The following is a 6,953-nucleotide window of genomic DNA, read 5'->3' on the forward strand; positions in this document are numbered from 1 at the left end:
ACATGGAGGGAGGTTCAGGAAACATCAGAGATGTGTAGGTGTTTATAGAAAAAAAAAAATGGTCAGGGACAACCCAGAGTTAAATTTGGGTATAAGCCAGCATTTAGAAAAGAATCAAAAACAGAAAAGGGTGTTAATGGTCTCAAACTTTTTTTTTTTTTTTTTTGCGAATCACTTCTGAAGTTAAATCTTATGTGGTCCCTCAACACAGAGATGGATTTTATTTTACTGTGAAATGCATCTAGGGAACCTTGACCCCTCAGTATAATTTGACGTGGGAAAGAGAAACGGTAATGTACATCTCATGTTTGCAGCCCCTATTTAACTCTAGGGGATCCGGGGCCCTGAAGAGCTCTGCAGTTAGCCAGGCAGTTGAGTTCATCACATTTCCGGACACCAGGCATGGCAGGCTTTTGTTGGGCAGTGCTGCAGACCCACCTCAGCCTCCCGCATGCCAGGCAAGTGCTTTACCATTGTACCACACCGTGGCCCAGGCATGGTTCATGTTTTTTTGTTTTTTAAATAGTTTTTAGTTGTAGTTGGACACAATACCTTTATTTATTTATTTTTATGTGGTGCTGAGGATCAAACCCTCACGTGTGCTAGGAGAGAGCTCTACCCTTGAGCCCCAGCCGCAGCCCATGTATGTTTTTAAACCTCCTGAGACAGAGAAACATCCTTCTAGGTAGGGGCTGAGTGCTTTCTCCTTAGTCGTTCACCAGGCACCTGCAAGCCCAGCGCTCTCACCGCGGTTTATTCAGTCGGAAGCGCTTGTGATGGCGACTCAGACTGCCTGGACCAAAGCTTCCTCTTGCCTTCTGTGCGCTGCTGGGCATGGGAAGGTGAGGGAAGCTGGCATGTGTCCCCCAGGGCAGCACTTGGCTCCGTGGTTTCCAGGTGTTTGCTCCTTTAATGCAGGAACAGCTGGGGAAGCACACGGTGACTGCAGCATCTACGCGGGCTCCAGTTTCCTGAGATCTCTGGCTGACACAAACTTGGGAGAAAGCCTTTGTAGTGAGGGGTGTGAACTTAGGGAGAACAGGCTCAGTCGTCAGGCATTAGTGGCCAGGCCCTGTTCCCTTTAGGAACCCAAACTACCAAGACTGACCACAAAAGGTAATGCTACTGTCTTATCACTTTGCTCTTCTGTCTCTTTAATTCAACCATGAGCTCCTAGAAGGGTGGATCATGGTTTTTTGGCTTTGAATATTTAGGACCCAGCAAAAATGCCTGCCCCGTGCTTTGTCCCCTAGATAAAAATGTGGCCACCTCCTGTGGGAGGCGTTCTCAGAAGCCATCTCGTGCTTCCTGACTGCATGTCATATTCCACCCCCTTCAGTGCTTAGGATTGAACCCAAGGCCTGGAAATGCTTAGAACGTGCCAGGAAAGTGCTCCACACCGGGCCACACGCTCCAGCCCTCCTAGTTACATTACAATGTACATTGGAAAGAAGGCAAACACTCCCAGTGCCTTAATCGTGCCCTGTCGGCTGCTGGGGGTAGAGATGGGGGTGAGTGACAGTTCAGTAGTAATTCTGTCTTGCCCTGAAGCTTTCCACTGTGGCAACTGAGCCACAGGAAACTTCCCAACACCCAGTTATATTCCCAGGTTATAGAAATCCAAGGCTTGCGCAAGCCCTTTGGCAGGCATCACCAGCAGATCCGAGCTGGGCACCTACACTCTGGGGGCAGCAGCATTCTTCCCATTCGCTTAGCGAAGGCCCTAATAGGGCTGCCTCCCTAAAACCACTAGCTTTATTCACATTAGCAATTTGTTCTAAAGCCACTGAATTCTTTAGTTGAGCAAAATTTTAAAGTGAAATGGAATGGTGTATCTCCAATTTGAAAACTAGTGACTAAAGCAAGCCAGATACCATTCTACACACAAGTGTCTGAAATGAACAACTGAACATTTTGCTTCTTGGCAAATCTAACTCCAGAGAGCTGGAGTACCTCTTGTTCTGTCCTTGGAACTGACACTACCCTCAGGGCCCACAGGCTCTACTTAATGAAATTCCCTCACTGTATTCTTCACTAAAGAGTAATGCATTTTGGGATGGGTGCAGTGGCACATGCCTGTAACCCCAGCAGCTCTGGAGGTTGAGACAGGATTGAGGGTTCAAAGCCACCCTCAGCAAAAGTGAGATACTGCCTCTGAGTAAAATACAAAATAGGGCTCGGGGTATGGCTCAGTGGTTGAATGCCCCTGAGTTCAATCCCCCATACCAAAAAAAAAAAAAAAAAAAGAGTAATGCATTTTGGACTCTTTTCAGTTCAGATGAGGAACTACTGGGCTCATAAAACCAGTTAAGACCCCAATTTGTGTATAACTCCTGGACTTATTAGCTAGTATCAAAAACTGGAGGGCTGAGGTTGTGGCTCAGTTGTAGAGCTCTTGCCTAGCATGTGTGAAATAAGTGAATAAACTAAAGTTTCATCAATGTCTAAAAATTATATATATATAAAAAACTGGTGGTTGAAAACTGGCGGGAGGTGGGCTCGGGCCGCCCCTGTGGGAAAAGTGCAGGAATGGCAGGGGGAGAGGAGGGGAGACAAGGTTAGGTGGATACGGAGTGGATAGAGAGTTCATGGTCTGGGGCAGGAGGAAGGTGTCAGCAGCCAGGAGATTCCTGGAGCATGATTCTGCCCACCACTACCCCCCAGGGAAGGCCCAGTTTGGCCCTTCTTGCAGTAGGCCCCAGAGCTCGCCTTCAGAAACCAAAGTTGGGATGAGGGTTGGGTTGATCCTCAGTTTCAGGGAGCAGAGCCTGTGCTATTGATGGATTTCGTCCTTAACTGCTGTGGCACAGAATCTCATCTTCAGATACTTGCAAAATAGATCCCAGATTCAGGTGTGGCTCTATGAGCAAATGAATATGCAGATAGAGGGCTGCATTATTGGTTTCAATGAATACATGGACCTTGTATTAGATGATGCAGAAGAGATTCATTCTAAAACAAAGTCAAGAAAACAGCTGGGTCGGATCATGCTAAAAGGAGATAATATTACTCTGCTACAAAGTGTCTCCAACTAGAAATGATCAATGAAGTGAGAAATTACAGAGAAAGCAATAATTTTTTTTTAATTTAGCTGTCTTTGCCTGGAATATAGTTCTAAAGCATTAGTTCACATTGTTTTGATGACCTATGTTATTACCAGATGAAAATAAATGCTGTGGGACTCTTTTTATTAAAACAACAACAACAACAACAACAACAAACTGATGATACATGGGGCTTAATCAGGACTGCCTGGAGACCTCTGGAAGATTCAGATCGTATGTTAAAAGTTAAGCAGGGCTGGGCTGTGGCTCAGCGGTAGAGCTCTAGCCTTGCACATGCGAGACCCTGGGTTCGATCCTCAGCACCACATAAAAATAAATAAGTGAAATAAAGGTACTGTGTCCAATTACAACTAAAAAATAAATATTAAAAAAAAGTTAGGCAGTATTAATATAAATGGGGTGGGAGGGCTTAGCTTAGCTCAAGCTGTCTTCCTTCTCCCATTGCATATTATTTCTGTCAAGGGAAATAAAAAAACAAAACAAAAAAAATTACATTGGAATACGGAAATTAATGGTTCTTAGCCAAGTTTTAACTACTGTTAGCTAACACATATTGACTGATGCCCATAGCTACTAGGCAGTTAAGTCTGTGATTATGTGGTTTCTATACTTTACACTCTTGAGACACTGTCAAATTAGGTAAGGGAGAACTTGGAAAACCAAAGTAAGGTATAAAAACTCATGGGTATTCTCTATTCAGATTGCTTTCATCAATCATGCCATTTTACAGACAAAACTTACAACCATAAATGTATATGTAGAAGACTCCAGTTAGCAGAAGTCTAAGGAATGGCACAGCCCTACATGAAAAGATTAGAAAAATGGGCTGGGGATGTGGCTCAAGAGGTAGTGCGCTCGCCTGGCATGCGTGCGGCCTGGGTTCGATCCTCAGCACCACATACAAACAAAGATGTTGTGTGTGCTGAAAACTAAAACATATATGAAAATAAGTGTATACCAAAAATCAAACAACTAGAGTATCTACATTTTTCAATTTCCTACTTTGATTGAGTAGCCACCAGTCCAGAAACATCTGAGGGCTTCAACTTTTGAATCCAAGTGACACAGGTCAGTTCCAGTCACCAACAGTGTTGGTAAGGATGTGGGGAAAAAGATAAACATTGCTGGTGGGACTGCAAATTGATGCAACCAGTCTGGAAAGCAGTGTGGAGATACCTTAGAAAACTTGAAATGGAACAACCATTTGACCCAGCTATCCCACTCCTTAGTCTATACTCAAAGGATTTAAAATCAGCATACTATAGTAACATCAATGTTTACAGTAGTCCAATTCACAATGGCCCTTCTATAGATGAATGGACAAAGAAACTGTGTAAGCCAATCCTGAAAAACCAAATGCTGAATGTTTTCGCTGATATAAGGATGTTGATTCATAATGAGGATGGCAGGGGGAGCATGGGATGAATGGAAGAACTTTAGATAGGATAAAGGGGAGGGGGTGACGGGGGGTAAGATGGATATCATTACCCTAGGTGCATGTATGGAGACACGAATGGTGACTCTACTTTGTGTACAACCAGAGACATGAAAAATTGTGATCTATTTGTGTAGTATGAATTAAATTGCATTCTGCTGTCATATATAACAAGTTAGAATAAATTTATGAAATTATGGCATTTGCAAGTATGGATGGAGTTGGAGACTATCATGCTAAGTGAAGTAAGCCAATCCCCCAAAACCAAAGGCCAAATGTTCTCATAAGTGGATGCTGATCCATAATGGGGTGGGGTGGGTGCATGGAGGAACTTTGATTGGGCAAAGAGGACTTGGGGAAGGGAGGAGGCATGGGGCAGGAAAGATTGTGGAATGAGATGGACATCATTACTCTAGGTATATGTATGACTGCACATATGATGTGATGCTACATCATGTACAACCAGAGACATGAAAAGTTGTGCAGCAATTGTATACAATGAATCAAAATGCATTCTGCTGTCATATACACCTAATAAAAAAAAAAGCAAAATGTAAATGGTTAAGGTGGGCCAGTGTAACATTATTACTGTCTTGTTCTTTTCTACTTCATTTCAAATAGACATTTTACAGTTGAAATCTCTTAGGCACCTAAAGGTATTTCTTAGAGCTCATCTAAAACACATTAAGAATGCTTTATGTTTATTCACAGGACAGAAAAAAGATTGCAAGGGAATGCAAAATCATGCCACAGCAGCATGAAAACATTACTCATGAGCAGGGTGTGGTAGCAAAGACCTGTAATCTCAGAAACTTGGGAGGCCAAGCCAAGAGGATCACAAATTTGATGCTGGGAGCCATCAGCCAAGTAGGTATGACAATCTCCTTGCCAGCTTACTCCCATGCTGTCTAGTGGAAGGACTTCTGAAAGGTGACCTTGCTCAAGGACCAGGGCGGTTTAGCATAATAGGAGATTAGGGTGTTCCCCCTTTAGAATAGGGCGTATCCTGCTGCTGAGTTCCTCTTGAGTTCTTAGGGTCAGACAGTATATTTTTGGAGACAGAAGCCCATGCGGTGAGGATTTGGGCAGAGTAGTGAATTTGGGCAGAGTGTGGATTTGGGCAGAGAACGTGGATTCCCCCAGAACGTGTTTGTACACGGCCGGTGTGAGTTCGGGAATAAAGAATTGCTGTTTGAATCTACAAGCTGTGTGGAGGCTCGTGATTTGTGCCCAGCCAGAGACTGTGGCAATTTGAGGTGAGGCCAGCCTCAGAAACTCAGTGAGAGTTCGGGAATAAAGAATTGCTGTTTGAATCTACAAGCTGTGTGGAGGCTCGTGATTTGTGCCCAGCCAGAGACTGCGGCAATTTGAGGTGAGGCCAGCCTCAGAAACTTAGTGAGATGGACTCAAAAAAAAGGTTGAGGATGTGGCTCAGTGGTCAAGTACCCATGGTTTAATCCCTAGTACTGAAACAAGCAACACCCCCTAGCAATATCTGAGAAGCACATGCCCCGTGGCCTGTAAACAAAGATAAACAGTTTGTTACCCTTTAGTTCCTGAAGCTTTGGACTAAGGAGGCAAACATCAAGTGGTGGCTACAGCTCTTTGGTAGTTTGTATTTCCAACCTTATTCACTATACTATTTTCACCCAGTCAAATCAATAAGCCAGAGCTTTTAATTTAGAGCATATTTTGAGAAAAACCTGAGACCAAGAGGCTTATGTGAAGGCCCTTGAGTATTTTAAAGACTCCACAAGAAGAGGGCACTCATGGCATTAGGGAACAAACAACTCATGTTGCTGAAGCTGGGTCTGGAAGCTACGTGCTCTGGACATGGAATTTTAGGATAAGTGATTAACAACCTCTCTTCTGAGCAGAAGATGACGTTTACTAATGTGTTAACAAAAATGTGAAAATCACAAATGTGAATGCTCATATCTACTTCTGGTCTTTCAACATCCATCCACAAGAATGTTAATTTTTTTTGGTGGGGGATGGGGTACTGGGAATTAAGCCAGGGGCCTTAACCGCTGAACAACATCCATGGTCTTACTGAGTTGCTTAGGCTGGCTTTGAACTTGTGATCCTCCTGCCTTAGTCCCCGAGATGCTGGGCTTACAGGTGTGCACTACCATACTCTGCAGCAACTCTGTTCTATATTTAATATTTTGCATCATTAAAGGTTCCTCCTTGACAGACTAACTTGTTTCCAATTCAAAGTATAAACACTACAAAAACAGGAGCCAAGACTACTCCCCTCCACAACAGTTACTTTGACTAAATAAACTTTGAAGTCCTGAATGGTAAAGTCAAGTCTCGGGATGACAATCTTCCTTGAGCATAATATTCTCGTGTTTGATATTTTGGTACATGACAGGCCTTGCTTAGGATTTTAGGAATGGAACAGAAGACGCAAGATTCATTATTTAGAGAATACTTTATTAGTTTCTGTA

At 43.4% G+C, this 6,953-nt stretch overlaps 1 pseudogene; it reads left to right on the forward strand.

Annotated features, from left to right (window-relative positions):
* Positions 1-2,783: 2,783 nt before the first annotated feature.
* On the forward strand, positions 2,784-3,084 carry LOC143412153 (small nuclear ribonucleoprotein E pseudogene; annotated as a pseudogene).
* The last annotated feature ends 3,869 nt before the right edge of the window (positions 3,085-6,953 follow it).

Source organism: Callospermophilus lateralis, chromosome 13, assembly GCF_048772815.1.
Source record: "Callospermophilus lateralis isolate mCalLat2 chromosome 13, mCalLat2.hap1, whole genome shotgun sequence".
Classification (NCBI taxonomy): Eukaryota; Metazoa; Chordata; class Mammalia; order Rodentia; family Sciuridae; genus Callospermophilus; species Callospermophilus lateralis.